Source organism: Astyanax mexicanus, chromosome 4 (genome assembly GCF_023375975.1).
Source record: "Astyanax mexicanus isolate ESR-SI-001 chromosome 4, AstMex3_surface, whole genome shotgun sequence".
In the NCBI taxonomy this organism is placed as follows: Eukaryota; Metazoa; Chordata; class Actinopteri; order Characiformes; family Acestrorhamphidae; genus Astyanax; species Astyanax mexicanus.
The window spans coordinates 12062616-12079436 of NC_064411.1; the positions used below are offsets into that span (position 1 = coordinate 12062616).

The following is a 16821-nucleotide window of genomic DNA, read 5'->3' on the forward strand; positions in this document are numbered from 1 at the left end:
TCACGGAGTCACTGCTCGGATTACATTATAAACAGGTCAGTTAGCGCGCTGCTAACCTCAGGATGTTTATAACTATGGAGTTTAGTGGACACACCACGGCTGCAGGGTTAGACTGTTGAAGGCTACTGAAGACTGTTAAAGGCTATTGGAGGTTATTGAAAGGGTTATTGGGGGCAGAAATCAGTACAGGCTGGTTAGATAAGTGATTCACGTCTTCGTCCTTTGCTGTGGTGAAACTGCGACTAGCGCTGTCACAGTGATGTTTATTAATGTCATTAAAACAGATTGTCAGCTATTGTCTTATTAATATTTACACAGAGCTTATATCTCTCCTAAAAAGCGTTTATTTTGGTCAGTAACACAAAAGGCATACCGGTCTTTCGCCTTGAAGCACAGCCGTCCGTCTGCATCAGCTTCTTTTTCTGGACATTATGGGATAAACATTTCACCCGCGAAGTTACACCTTCCCTCCGGCAGGGTTTCCACATCAATGACTACACTGCCGTGTAGTGGCAGTAAGCCGTAACTTCGCGGGTAATACAATCGACAAGCATTGTGGGAAATGTAGTTTTCGGTCAAAGCACGCTTCTGATCCATTTATTATAGACACTAAGATCTTACAAGCTCTCGCGGGCCACATAAAAGGACGTGGCGGGCCACATTTGGCCCGCGGGCCTTGTGTTTGACACATGTGACCTAGCGCATTTACAAGTGTGTCTTTTCAAGGATGTTATTCGATTTTTTACATACAATTTAATGCCAGTCCATGATCTTTGGTGAAGTGTATGTGGTTCTGCATCCAGGCACTGCAAACAATCTCTCTTACCGGGAAATCATATATTTTTCAACAGCTTTTACCTCGGCTTCGTTCTATTTTTGCGGCAGTGCTAAAGGTAAGACTATGTAAAATATGTACGTAATGGCCACATGGGTAGCAGCTTTCACCCTTCAACAATATCTTGTTACACCAATGTCCACCCTAATATAAGTTCTAAAATTAAATGACAAATACGACAAAAATTACATCAGTTATCATTTTGCTGATATATTTTTGATATGCAATTGACAGCATAATAGTTGGCTAAGAAAGCCAGAAGAATAAATGGCTGAGAAGAAACTTAACAGCAAAGGAGAAGGACCATGAAATTGCACTAGTTAAGATGTTACAGCAAACTCCACCACTTTACACATGTAAACTTGCTTGTTAAATTAGTCTCATGACACAGCACAAGCTTGAATGTGCGGATGCATGTCAACTATATGCAAAACACAATTAATTTAGATATTAAATAAATTATAGTAGTGACTGCAAAACTTAATGTAGTTCCAAAACTCTTACTAGTTACCAAATTATCCACAATAGGAACTAACTACTTAATACTTTACAGTAGTTGTATAGTAATGTATAGTAATAAGTGACAGTGGTATACACAGAATTTAGCACTTTAAGGTGCAGCATTTAAAAGGCTAAAAAAGGCTAAAAAAAACAAAACAAAAAAAAAACACCTGACAACTTAATGATTTCATGTCAACTGACAAACTCTACTCCAACAATATCATTTACTGGCATGAAAATGATGTAAAAACTGACATGAGTCCAGCTGGATCTAGTTGATAATGACAACAAACTACTATCTCCTGTAGGGCAAAAGGAAAGAGCCCCCTACCCACTTGGGGTAATATTTAGCTGAGAACCTTAAAAAATGTAACATTAAATGAATACTTGATTAGAAGGAATAATTGTATGTTTCATTACGGTTCTTCCATGGGGTCCTTAAATTCAGGGCTCCTATCTCAAAAGGTCCTTTTTGTCACTACTTGAAGTTCAATTCAATTCAATTCAATTTTATTTATATAGCGCTTTTTACAACAAAGGTTGTCACAAAGCCGCTTTACAGGAAAAAACAGGTCCACGCCTCTTATGAGCAGCACCACAGAGATGCCAAGGAAAAACTCCCTTTAAGAAGAAGAAACCTTGGAAGGAACCAAGACTCAGTCCGAGGAACCCATCCTACTCGGGTCGACCCGCTCAGTACAAACAAATAAGAAACAAATAACAGAACAAAAACAGTACAGAGAATTAATGTGAACTATGGCTAATATAACAGGTACTAATTTATGAATATAAAAATGTGATGGGCACAAACTATAGAGCTATGGCTAATACAGAAACAGATACTGAGTGTGTTAATGGTAATCAGTGCAGGGTTGCAGAGCCGGAGAACAACACAGCGGGCAGTGGAGAGCCAGGCTGGGAACATCAGGAACAGGGCATCTCCATACATGTAAAAGAGATAGATAGAGAAAACAGAAAGGAAAGGAAGAGAAACAAAAAGCAGAAGTTAGAAGGGTTGTGAAATAATTCTGATGAGTAGAATGACAGGGCTGATTCCTGAAAGCTGGAACCACAGACGGACACATCCAGGAAGACCGGCCGGACAGGCATCTCAGCACATGTGAGAAAGATAGAGAGAGAGAACAGAGAGGGGAGGGAAGAAAAAGGGGTTAGAATGGTTTTATAAAACTCTGCTGGAGTGGGATGGGCACTGGTAGCAGCAGCTCAGGACATGGGGAGAGAAAGAGAAAGCAGATGATTAGGACAGGGTTTATATTTGCTGGATAAGCTGTAAGAGGAAGAAAATTGTAATGAGACATTACTCAAAAGCTTGAGCAAATAGAAATGTTTTGAGTCTAGATTTAAAGATTGAGAGTGTGTCTGAGTCCCGTATATTAATAGGGAGGCTATTCCAAAGTTGGGGAGCTTTATAAAAGAACGCTCTTCTTCCTGCATAGTTTTTTTCTAATACGCAGGACTAATAACAGGCCAGCGTCTTGGGAGCGGAGTGAACGTGGCGGATTGTAAGGAGTAAGGAGTTCCTGTAGATAATGCGGGGCCAGACCATTGAGGGATTTATACATCAGGAGAAGTATTTTATAATCTATACGAAATTTAACAGGTAGCCAGTGTAGGGATGAAAGAATAGGTGTAATGTGATCAAACTTTCTAGCTCTGGTAAGCACTCTCGCGGCTGCATTCTGAACTAGCTGGAGTTTATGGAGCAATTTATGTGGACTTCCAGCCAACAACGCGTTGCAGTAGTCCAGCCTGGAGGTTATGAATGCATGTACCAGCTTCTCAGCATCTTCCAGAGAGAGTATACTGCAGATTTTAGCTATATTTCTTAAGTGGAAGAATGCAGTTTTGACTATGCTACATATGTGAGCATCAAACGAAAGAATTGGGTCAAAGATGACCCCAAGGTTTCTCACAGTTTTACCAGGTATAATTAAGTGACCGTCTATGTCTACAGTATTAACATTTATGTTTTTATCAATATTTGGACCTAATAGAAGGACCTCAGTTTTATCAGAATTAAGTAAGAGAAAGTTGTGTGTCATCCAATTTTTAATCTCTTTAATACAGTCTGTTATTTGATTTATACAGAGCTCCTCGTTGGGTTTAGCAGATATGTAAAGTTGCGTGTCATCAGCATAGCAGTGAAAGTTAATACCATGCCTATGGATAATTTTACCCAGTGGTAGCATATAAAGAGTAAAGAGTAATGGACCCAGTATTGATCCTTGAGGGACACCATATTTTACTCTAGACTGATAAGAGCATTCGTTATTTAAGTAAACACACTGGAAACGATCTCTCAGATCTCTTTACTCTAAGTAAAGCTGTTTCAGTACTATGGTTTTGTCTAAATCCAGATTGAAAAACCTCATGCATACTATTACTTTGTAGATACAAGTGCAGCTGGTTAAACACAATTTTTTCTAGGATTTTGGCTATAAAGGAAAGATTAGAAATTGGTCTATAATTAGCAAGCTCGCGGGGGTCCAGATTTGGCTTTTTGATAATGGGCTTAATGACTGCCAATTTAAGAGAATTGGGTACGTAGCCCATGCTAAGGGATGAATTTACCATTTCTAATAATGTTTTTTCCACCTTTGGCAGTGCCTGTTTAAATAATTGTGTGGGTACTGGATCTAATATACATGATGTTGATTTTGATGAGTTAATTACACTAAGTAAATCTTTTTCTGTAACCGGGCTGAAACACTCTAGGTGTGTCTCAGAGCTGGAGCAGCATTCATCGATATCTATAAGTAAATTTTGGGAGTGACACTGAATTTTTTGTCTAATGCTATTAATTTTATCGTCAAAGAACTTCATGAAATCATTACTATTAATGTCGACAGGGATAACGGAGCTAGTTTGTTTTTGACTGCCGGTGAGTTTAGCCACAGTAGTGAAAAGGAATCTAGGGTTGTCTCTATTTTTCTCAATAAGCAATGAAATATACTGGGATTTTGTTTTAATTAGGGTTTTTTTGTAGTCTGTGAGACTATGCTGCCATGCTAGCCGGAAAAATTCTAGTTTTGTGTGTCGCCATTTACGTTTAAAATTACGAGCGGTTTGTTTTAATGTACGTGTGTGGTCATTATGCCACGGTGCTAGCTTTTTATCCCTGATTTGTTTTATTTTTGTCAAGGTTAGAGCGGAGCACAGTTTGTAGATTTTCTGTTTTGTGCTCGAGATCATGCTCATGGGACGGAAGGGAGATTAAGAGAGTTAAGTCGGGGAGATTATTTACAAATTCATTAGCAATTGCGGTTGTTATTTTACGCTTGCTGATATAGCGGGGCGGGAGGAGGATATTTTGATTAAAAACTATTTCAAACATAATTAGATAATGATCTGATATCGAGTCATGTTGAGAAAGAGTAACTATATTCTCAGCCTCAATACCCAGTGTCAACGGTGTACAACACAGTGTTCAATGAAATACATAATTTTAAATGGGTTAATAGTCTCAATTTCCCCCACATATTGTTCTTGATTTATTTCCCTTAATAAATGAAATAATCATTTAAAAACTTTTTTTTTAATGTTTTGTCTGATAAATGGCTGGCTGACTTTATAAACACTACTTTAAACTATGAATCTAAGTATCTAAACTTGCTAGCTAGCTAATTAGCCTGAAAATGCACACCATTGTCTCAAGTTAATTTAATAAGAGATATCCTGTTCCCCAAATATATCCTTTAAAATATTTATATATTTTTTTGCTAGCTGACTATCAAAAATACTATGGTAGCTATGGGTTAGCTAGCTAGGTGAAGTAGCTAATCCTGCGAGCCAATTAGCCTGAAAATGCACACCACTGTTTCAGGTTAACTTAAAACGTTCCTGTTAAATAAATTAATATTTTTTACAAAGTGTGCATTTTTTCTGCTCCTCCAAGATGGCTGGATCCAACTGCCCAGTCTTTTTTTTATTTAGCAGATGATGCCTTTTGCCTGCCCCTTTTTTAATCTGATTGGTTGTTTCTCTGAATCAATCACTTTCCTTTCTGTGTAAGTGAAGTAAAACTCCCATCTGCCCATTTCACAGCTTCTGCTGCTCGGATAAAAGACTCAAAGACACCTCTGCTTCTTATTAGAAAGCCATTACAAAACCTTTTATTTGATTTCATTACTTTTATTATATTTATTTCACATTAAATCTAAATTTTTTGAAAAACCTTTATTTTGTATTTGCTTCTATATTGGACTATTGTCCGATTCAAGCAGTATAAAAGTACTTGCACTATACTAAAATATTCTTATTTAAAAAAAATAAATAAATAATTGGTCAATTTTGACTATATGTCAAATTAAAAGCCCCCCAAAATTACCCACACAAATTTTTTGGCAAGTCTGTGCCTGAAGAAGATTCAGTTTAGAATCAAAATGTTGCAACACCAGACTTGCTCTACAGAAAAATGTTTTGTGGTCGACCCCATTTTAAACAGAGGGATCAAACCTCTTAGCCAACCAATTTGGCCATTCAACATGGGGGTCCAAACAGGCATGAACCTCATCCCCATCATGGGAGGGGAAATACACCATCTCTTACTGCACCTGTAGGGAAGAAAAGCAAAAAAACAATAAATTAAGAAAAAGTAAACACACTGAAATAAACCACATGAAAAAAGCACAGAATACAAGAATTTTAGCACACTGGTGAGACACTTATTAATCTAATACGTGAACACCACCACCAGGAAAATGTGGCACTGCAGTCTAAGGCTAGGCCAGTCATCCTGTGGGGTCCAACTCCAGATGAAGATGCAGAGCTATAAAGGCAGCAGCGGACACATTTCCAGGGGCAGCGCCACAGTAATCATGGATAGGGACACCTATATAGAAGAAATAGGAAGACAGTTAAATCAGGAGGAATATTATAAAGAAGTCCCTGCACCTATTTTTCTAGAGACAGTTCCAGAGTTGCTACTGTGCACTCGCTGCTTTACTCTCTTTGGCTCTCACTGCTTAACTATCTGTGGCTTTCCCTTTGATGCTAGTGTGCACTCTTGCTGGTTTACTATCTGTGGATTTTTCTGCACTCTCGCTGCTTTACTCTTTTTGGCTCTTGCTGCTTAACTATATGTGGCTTTCTCTGCGTTGCTACTGTGCACTCTTGCTGCTTTTCTATCTGTGGCTTTCTCTGCATTGCTACTGTGCACTCTCACTGCTTTACTCTCTTTGGCTCTCGCTGCTTTACTATCTGTGGCTTTCTCTGCATTGCTAGTGTGCACTCTCGCTGCTTTACTCTCTTTGGCTCTCGCTGCTTTACTATCTGTGGCTTTTTCTCCATTGCTACTGTGCATTCTTCCTGCTTTACTATCTGTGGCTTTCTCTGCATTGCTACTGTGCACTCTCGCTGCTTTACTCTCTTTTGCTCTCATGGCTTTACTTTCTGTGTCTTTTTTCCATGTTGCTACTGTACACTTTTCCTGCTTTACTATCTGTGGTTTTCTCATGTCATGTTGAAATGTTTATATTCAAATTAACACAAATTAACTTAATAATTTGTTTTCAAATTAATCCTGATAAATTCTCTAATAATCTTGACAGCTCTTGAAATCAGAAACTACGTATCACTGGTGCATATTAAAATGTTTTACTTACACAAGGAATGTCTAGAGCATTAACTGTAAATAAAATGTTTATATATATCTGTATAATTAATTCATAATCAACCATAAATATTTTCTTTCTTTTTAATTCAGGTACAAACTTAAAAAAAATTGCATTCCAGTTATTTATAAAGTATTATTAGCCATTGGATAATACAACATTTGTTATAACAGAGCAGTAACCTTCTTAGTGTTTTATATAGACTTTGTACAATAATGATGAACATATATAAAACCAGTTAGGGCCAGAAAGTGTAAAATACTATTTAAATACTTTCACATACATTAAACAAAATGCTGATAAATTATTCACAGAGGAAGATACAAACTGTTCCACTGTGGTTTAAACTGGTTTTCAGGGTTAGAATAGATAGCTAACTAGCTAAAATACTGGTCTTTTCTCATTTATAATTCATAACCACAATTTACAGTTCACAGTAGCTCAGTCTGTTTTATGATCTAATTTCTCAGACCTGTTCTAGTATTCTGTAACATGTTTAAAAACTGTGTGATAAAAGTTTGTATTTTCCTCTGTGTTATTATACGCTCTGATAGCTATCCAGCTATTTAGCCTAGCGTTAGCTAAATTAACTATCCAGCTATTTAACCTAGCATTAGATAAATGAACTATCTAGCTATTTAACCTAGCGTTAGCTAAATTAACTAGCTAATTATTTAACCTAGTGTTAGCTAAATTAACTAGCTAATTATTTAACCTAGAGTTAGCTAATATGTCTACATACTGATTTAATCTAACGTTAGCTACATTATTATCTAGCTATTTAACCTAGTGTTAGCTAAAATAACTAGCTAATTATTTAATCTAGCGTTAGCTAAATTAACTAGCACATTAGCTACATTACATTTACTAGCTAACACTAGCTAGGAAAGTATAAACACGGATATCACAATATTTAATATTTTTTAATAAATACTTTTTTGTGTATTTTGTCTTTTTTAGTAGCTCTAACCTAATATACAGAGTTTAAATGAAAAGAGGTGGTTTTTGCTGGATGTTCACCTTTTTCTTACATTAAATTGAATAGAGAGACGTTAGCTGCACACACCTCAGAACCAGCAGTAAAGCCTCTGCAGCTACAGCAGGTCTGTGGGGCCTTCTTCCCTACTGCCTATGTAGTCCATAATGTATTTAAACACATTTTCACAGACACAGTGCATTATATTTAAGATAAATGGTAATGAGGAACACAGTGATAGGGTTTAAGACTTCCAGTTAAACCTTTAGTGCATCAGTGGGTGTAAAATTACAAGTTTATTAAATAATTAAATTCACTTCATAAGGGGTGAGTGGAGTCTCTCCTTCATTATGCTTTTAATGCTTAAGTGGACACTTTCCGCTTTACTGCCACCTACAGGTATCATTATGTAGTTGTTACAGAACCCGTTTAACAGAATACATTTACCTTTAGCAACACCATAAACAACTCATTATTTTACAGCTTTAAAATCATTAAATGAATGCCAGTAATTTTTATTGATTGTTTTCAATGTAGTTTTTCAAGTTTATTTCGCACTAGAAATTGCAAAGTAACTCAACCAAAAGTTTGTAGATAATTCTTAAGCCACATTTGTATCCCCTTTATTTGACCAAATATTTTAGCATTGAACTCTTAATCCAAAAGTAAAATATCTTATTTGTATTCTATTAGACACAAAAATGTACTTGTGTCTAAACACGTGCTTTACTTAAATGGGTGAATTACAATTTTCTTTTAGATCAGTTAATCAGACAAAGCAGTGTTTGTTAATGTTTAAAAACTGTATGTATCTTTCAACTAAATTTAACGTGAATAAAACTAAAATAAAAGAACATATAATAATATAAAAAGTAAGAGATAATTCAAATCAATATAACTTTATTAAATATCAAAATACAAATAATATTGAAAAAAAAACGATTACATAAAAAAGCAAATACAATTCTCACAACACAATATTAAATCAGCTTAAATTACCATACCATTAAAAAAACTGCTTACTTTTCATCCTGAAAAGAAAAAAGTGAAAAAATTAATATTGTTTTGATGAACAAAAAAGAGCACAGAGTAATTAAAGCACAATTTACTTCTACAAATATGTACATTTGTTAATTAAAGCCTCCCAGTTTCCTTTAATTTTGCAGGAATTTATGGAGGGTACCATGCCATGCCTGACAGCGTACCTTCAGCTCCATCCCCGAGTCCAGCAGGAGGACAAATAGTTTTCCTATGTTTACATCACGCCCTCTATAACCACAGCCGTATCATATGTAGAAGGAGAGCATGCCTACAGATAGAAAACACAAAGACAGTTTCCATTACAAAGAACAGCAACATGTAAGAGAGCAGAGATAAGATAACCAGTACAAATACCTCAAAAATATATAATATAAAATATCTGTGTTCCAAATATCTATGATTTTAAACTATTCCAGTGTCAAAGACCATAATAGATTAAAATACAATAATCCAAACAAGCTCCCACTCACACAGGCAATAAAATACCAAACACCCATCTCCAGCACATTTCACAATCTGCTTAAATGGCACAAAGCAACGAGGCACCGAGCTGAGTTGTTCCACACTTACCAAGTCCACATTAACTGAGGTCATCCTTTTCAACAGAAGACGTTTTGGGGATGTGTCAAAGATGCCTTAAAAAATTATTGAAAGAGATGACACATATGCACAGAGCTGGGGGCTTTTTTATGTGTGAAAAAACTCTGCAAGCACTTCACAAGAGTTGAAGTAAGAGGTAAAAAAGGTCCTTCTCACCCCAGAGACGATGAGGAACATCGACCTCCTCATCCGTAATCGCAGGCAGTGCAATGTGCCACAGGACAATCAGTATCTGTTTGCAATTCCAAAATGCCTAAGTTATTTCAGAGGACATGACTTAAAACGTTTACAGAAGAATGTGGAGCGAAACAGCCAGAATATCTGCATCAACACAACTACGAAAACAAGTGGCCACTACACCACAGATTTTAAATCTAAAAAATCATGAAATCGACCAGCTGGCAGACTTCCTGGGTCATGACATTGCACTGCATAGAGAATATTACAGGCTACCTGATGCCACAATTCAAGGCTCCAAAATTTTTGAAGCTCCTCTTGGCTCTGGAGAAGGGGAAGTTGACAGAGCTGAGAGCAATTGCAGGTAATTAGTTGTATAAATTGACATGACAGTACATGTACATGTGTAATGTAATTTTAGAGATTTGTGACAGTCTTTTTATGTATGTATTAGAAACAGAAGAAGATGAAAATTATAGTGATGTTGAAGACATCTTTCCAGAGACTCACCTGGAGGATACTGCTGAAAGTAATGCTAAGACTACTTATTGATGTTAATACGATTCGTTTTTGTTATTTAAGAACACAATTTTCTGTACTTTACATTTCCTTGTACTATAAGGTGATAAAATGTAAATAGGTTAACATTTATTTCAGTCTAGTAATCATGATTTTATATTGTTTAAATTAAGATGCCTGAAGACAGTGGAAAATGACACTATCATTTTAATCCAATTAAGGATGTAATTATGTAATCTTATTTAGGACAAATAAGTCTAAATGGGGCATTTATAGATTAAATTATAAATTATAGATTAAATTATACTGTTTTCAGCCAATAGCACCACATTGTACACCAGGAAAATACAAAAAATCAATGGAACTTGGATATTAATGGCAGAACTAAATGTTAGTACTCAGAATGTCAATACTAAAATTATTGCTACTGGGAAATACTAGATACATGATACATGACATTACTGATTAAGTACACATAAACTTATAATAAATGGGTCAATAGGACAAACTATAGCATTCTATTGGCACAAGTTTACTGCAATCTATCTCAACACACATAGATCTATAATAAAATAGGGCCTTATGACTAAAAACACACTCCTTCCAGCAATGGCACATTTTACACTAGGCTAATACACAAATTTAGTTGAATTCAGATTTCTACTGTTCTGGCTGTACTTAAACTATTACTGGTGGGTGATAGTGTTGTGCATTATTTCTGGTTCTGTCCTACATTATCAATGTTTTGGAACTAATTGACATCGGATATATTCTGATTAAGGAAGAATTATCCTTGACTCCGAATTTATTTTTTCTAAACAGTTTATCAAGTCTTAATTTGTCATCATGGCAGAGGAATTTCTATTCACTTCTATTGACTAAATGCTGGGATTCCACGTTTAAGTTGCAAATATTTGGATTCAAACCTTATTGGACATTAATGGAACTATCAGCGGCTCGTATACATGGTGCCAAGACCAGGACACTACAGTGTCATATATATATATATATATTCCTTTTAATGGTAAAAAGGCTTAATCAATGTCTGATCACCTGTGCTCTGGGTTTAAAATACACATTCTCGAGCAATGCGGCAGTGCAGGTCTTACCACAGCCCAGGGGCCCCACCCACACAGTCACTTCCATCTTTGTTTTTCCTGAGTAAATTGACATGTGTTTAATATATTGAACTGTACCGATACTCTGTGTGAGAAATCTTTAAAAAACTTTTCTAATTAAAATCTGTTTTTTTTTTTAATATAGAGTACTTAGTCTTGCTGCTACCTCTGCGTCGTCTCCCTTCATTTTAGTTTGGTGGGGAAACTCAAATCTGTGTAATTGTGATATCACCTTGGTTAACGGAGGTCTGGAGACCAACTTCACCCTCAGGGTTTTTTAGGTTACGGTGACCACACATTATACTAGCATGCATAATATTAGTGACACACGTTTCATTAAACAGACAGAAATGTTGAGAACCATATTAAAACCACCAGTTTGCTGCATGTGTGCTAATTCATTGCAGATTAGAAAAATGTTTAGACTGGATGGCTGAATATAAGTTCCTTTGATTATATTTATCTAACTATATAAGTTGTTTTTTTTTCTCTCTTTTATTTTTAATTCTATTTTTATTCTGTTTGAACGTTATGCTATGAGTGCAAGCGGACAAGGGCCTTAAAACCCACATGAATGCAGTTGGGTTTATGAGCAACAAAACTAATAAATATCAAATATTGAAAATGTTGTTGACTTTATTTGAATTAAAAAATAATGATTTTTATACATGTACAATTAGACTGATTACTAATATTTCACCAAAAATGGGGTTGCTGCATAAGAATGCAAATAAAAATGTATAAATAAATATATATACTATCATTGTTATATTACCTTTCTTTATTAACTACTGTTAACTACATGTCCAAAGGGTAAAACTAACACCTGCATTTTGCTGAAATTTTAACTAACATTTTGCTGAACCTCTTTTTTTATAGAAGGGAAACAACAAACAACAACATTTAAACAACAAATAGCTACACCTTCACCTCTATTTTCAATGACTTTGACATTGTCTCTGGCTGAGTGCCAGTGTTATGGGCAGCTGTTTAATGAGAAGGCCAATGTCTCTCTCCCATAGACCAGGTGGTACAGTCAGCTCCTCCAGATTTTATGTAGGAAGAATCAAATGGTTTTCTTCCCCAGGTGTCATGCCAACCACCTCAGTGAGACTCTTCTTTGGCTCTTCAGTAAATCCCTGAAACACATCATTGTTGAGCCATTAGTAATGTAACATGTGTGCAAAGTAGGTTGGAAGCTATGCAGTGAAACACAGGACAAATATTCCTCTATTTTCCAATGTTTTGTCTGTGCAGGGGGGCATTATTAAATTAAATTACAATAAAGGTAAAGATATCAAAACTTATAATTCAATTGTTAATTTGTGACAACTGTAACTTTATCTGTTGAACTATTTTAAATCTTTCATCCTTGATATGGGCAAATCGTCTCTGACACTGACAAAGCTTTGAGTTATTTTTTTGGGGAAAGAAAACTAAGTAAAATGTCTTAAAATACATAAAGCTTTCTGAAAGTGTCAGGCAGGATTGGCAAACCATTTTGATGTGTCCATTTAGCCTCAGTCTAAGTTTACACAAAAGCAATAGAATTTTTACATTATTATAAAAAAAAAACAAAGAAACAATTTTAAAAGTTTTTGACGATAAAGCATCGTATGAGAGGGCTTCGTCCTCATAACCGCTGTCTTCTGAAATCGCCCAAGCATCTACCTGTTACTGCTGACGCTGGTGGAGCTCGTCCAAATGACAGACCTTGACTCTGGGTGAGGAGTGATTTCAAAGAAGTGGCATATCCTCAGACCTAACCCTCACCGGACAGCCCAGATAGGAATGGCCAGGTGAGGGGTCCTGGCCAATGACGTGGTACTCAGACTGCATGAATCAAAGAAATCGAACAATACACAACATTCATATATGTATATTTTTTATGTAAAAATAAAAAAACATAATGTACATGAACATAATGTACACTCACAGTAGACCTTAGCGACTTGGCGGGGCTCTCAAGCACAAATGGTTCAATGGTGGGGCCCTCACCTGAGGCTGCATACCACCTCGTGGACTGAAGCAGTATGGACTCAGATGAAGCCCCTGAAGCATCTGAATGGTGCCCCTCTTCAACAAACTCCACGTCCGAGCCAGACGAGGAGGAGGAAGAATCCAAGATGAAAAGCCGCCTTCTGGACTTTGGGTTCGGGGAGCTGGAGCTGTTTCTGGGCTGCTCATTGGGTCCTTGCTGCACCAGCAAATTAAGAAAACAAATAAAAAACATGCACCATTTCTTAACCAATCAACAACCTTGTTTTCCTGTGATCATGAACACTTACCTCTACGATATCCTCGGTAACCTTGAATTCTGCCTCCTGGACCTCCGTCACCAGCATATTTTGAGGGACTCCTCTCTGGTGCCCCGAAAAAAAGATGAAATAGCCTGCAAGCAAGCCAAAGACCTGCTCCAGGGTAGACCACCTTGGCTCCTCCTCCAAGTTCGTTGTGAGAAGCAAAAAAATAAATAATGATAAAAAAATTAAACCATGACCCCTACTGTCTTATTACAACAATTATTACAATTATTAATGGAAATATACTTACTGATTTTCTGACCTCTTGCCTGAACTTCCAGAGGTCTTTTTTGGAGACTAAATTGTTTTCTAAATAAAAAGAAATATTAACCGTGTTTTCGCCCTTAACAAAATATTACCTCCAAAAAAAATGTTTTCTCTCATCTTCATGGAGGGACTCTTTAGAAAAAGAGAGACGAACTTTGCCAGCTCCTCCACCTTGATAAGGCACTCAGGGTTTTTGCAGTCACCCTGACAGGTGACTGGGACCTGGGCAGCCTTGCATGTACATTAGCCTCTAAGATCCTTGTATGTTTGGCACAGCGGGGGTTGAAACAGGGCTTTTCGTCATCCTCCTCCTCCTTATCAGATGGGGTGCCCTGGGATGCTGGGGTGGGCTGGGATGCTGAGGTGCCCTGGGAAGCTGGGCCAGGCCGGGATGGTGAGGCGGGGAGCCCAGAAACCCCCAAGTCCTTCTGGAAACCGATGTCCAGCATCGTAACCATTGGTACATCAGGCCTGAAAGCCCTGAGCTCCGCCAGCTTGCCCAGAATAAATAACCTCTTTGCCCTGGACAAGTATGTTTCCAGTATTCAGGCCTTTAAAAACAGAAAAATAAAATTTTTTTACCTACATAGTATAATTTTCAGTGCATTCAAATCAAATAGGTAGAATGATATTCTGGTCCTAAAAAAACAAATAAACTTTCTTCGATGTCCATATGGACCTCGGCATGGTGTCGGTCGAGCCGCTTCACCATTTTGCCACATCCTGGCACTTGCCATTTAAAAATTTCTTTGACTCTAAAAAAAAAAAATTAATAGTATGACTGTTTTTAATGAAAATTAAATACGATTACAAATTAATTACATAGTTATTACTGTCTGCTGGCCAACAAAAGAATAAGAATCTTTTCAGTTGAATTGGCCACATTGTGAAACCTGACAACATGCTGTGACAGATTTGCGTAGGCTGCCCTTCACATTCAGACATTCTGAGAACAATAAGTAAATAAAAATGGAAAAATCTGCCATTAGAGTAAATATCACAAAAAAACACCATTTACCAAAGCATCATCGTGGACATATTCAAACGGGATTCTAGCATCAAAACATGTTTAATATTGGTTTTCAAGATGGCGCCGGTGTGAGAGGCTGTGTAAGAGCTCGTCTCCCAGTCAAATCAGGGTAATTCCTCCGAATTGAAACAATTCTACACGAGTGTGTGATATTCAGTAAGTAAAATATGGAGGAGGGAAAACAAAGAAGAGTCAGAGGAAAATCAATGCAACGAAGAGAGAAAGAAGAGCTGGGGGATTGTGTGATAAACGAAGCGCAGGAGCCTAGTTAGCTTGGATGCTAACTTCCAAACACCATCTACCGTGCAAGACAATGTGGACACCATCTGTGCAGAAATACAGTCCCTACGAGCAGAATTGCGGCTAGAACTGGCTGAATTTAGACAAGGGGTTCGGTCAGACACTAGAAAGGAGCTTAGCTTAGTCGGTCCGGGCCGAGATTTCCCACCACATTCCTCGGGCCGGGTCAGGTCGGGCTCCAGAAAATAGTCTTAGATGTAGGCGTCTGTTTTTTAATTATATTTTTGTTTTTAAATTAAATAACGAAAATAATGAAAACTGAAAGTGAAACTAAACTAATTTATTTATAAGTGCTGTTTTCACTACCGCAGTTCTACAGCGGGGGGTGTTGTGCCGATTCTGTCCGCGAAGCGGGAGTCGGATTCAGCAGAGAGTCGGATTCGGCACAAGCGCGGTGGCACCTCGCGGTCCACTGTGTTAGTTGTAAGCGCTCGCGCTAGCCGCAAAATACGACAGAAAACACTGAGAGAGCTGCAGAGTTATGTGTGGGACTAGAATATGAGCACGAGGAGATAAAAGAGAACCTTTACCTGTGAGTAGCTCACACCAGAACAAGCAAATCTCTCTCTCTCTCTCTCTCTCTCTCTCTCTCTCTGTGTCTCTCTCTCTCTCTGTCTCTCTCTCTCGCACGTGAACTCCTCCGCGTTTGACTTGCAGCACCTTGTTTAGCTGTTCTTAAAAATCATTTTAATTAAATAATAGTTCTATGCTTCTATGTTACAGTGTTAATTAACATAATTCTGATTATATTTCGCTCATTCAAACAGCCCGAAAACAGCCAGTTTATGGGGCGGATCGGGTCGGGCTCGGGCTCATGATAACAATTTATGGTTCGGGTGGGGTCTGGTCGGGCTCGGGCAGAACGTGCACGGGCTCGGGCTGGGTCGGAGTTTTTGGGCCCGATCTAACCTCTACTAGGAATCACAGAGGAGTTGAATATTCAGCGCTTGTACCGAAGCCAGGCGGAGGAGCGCAGCCCCGGTCCTTCGTGGTCTGTTTCTTAGACTACCGAGTCAAAGAATAGGTGTTGCGTGCTGCATGGAGAAAGAGAGAGATCTACTACAAAGGCAAGCAAATTTACTTTGATTACGACCATGCGTCTGAGATTCTGAGGAAAAGGTTATTTTTCTTTGTATCCCCTTCTCTGGGGCAGTCTGAAAATTGGGAGAAATAAAAAAAAAAAAGTTTAAATTCCACTTTACAGAGTCTTACCTGACACTTACCTCGCTACAATAATTTCTAAAACCAATTATTTCTTTTTAAATGTAATGATTAACAAGCAGACTTTTCCAACACACGCCCCCGATCACCACGCAGAATTAAAGAGCTCAGCGTAAAGAGCTCAGCGGATCTGATCCACATTCAGTCTGTAGAACTCAAGAACTGGAGGATCTGTCCTGGTTCTGATCCGCTATCAGTCTGAACCCAGAAGTAGATCCATGCTGAGACTGGACCACTGTGCGTTTGGAGACCGGGCCGAGAAGTGCAAAACAAATTAACTCTGTTAATTATCAGAAAACT

At 37.6% G+C, this 16821-nt stretch overlaps 2 protein-coding genes and 1 long non-coding RNA gene across 3 annotated transcripts in view; 2 read left to right on the forward strand and 1 right to left on the reverse strand.

Annotated features, from left to right (window-relative positions):
* LOC125801375 (zinc finger protein 239-like) overlaps positions 1–16821 on the forward strand; it is a 309264-nt gene that overhangs the window by 232824 nt on the left and 59619 nt on the right. The window lies entirely within an intron of this gene.
* LOC125801341 (zinc finger protein 239-like) overlaps positions 1–16821 on the forward strand; it is a 289352-nt gene that overhangs the window by 14151 nt on the left and 258380 nt on the right. The gene's annotated exons all lie outside the window — the stretch shown is intronic.
* On the reverse strand, positions 8829–10344 carry LOC125801577 (uncharacterized). The gene is made up of 3 exons (XR_007438756.1): positions 9457–10344; positions 9151–9254; positions 8829–8976 (listed from the first exon to the last, which is right to left on the reverse strand). It is a non-coding gene; the product is annotated as an uncharacterized LOC125801577 (long non-coding RNA).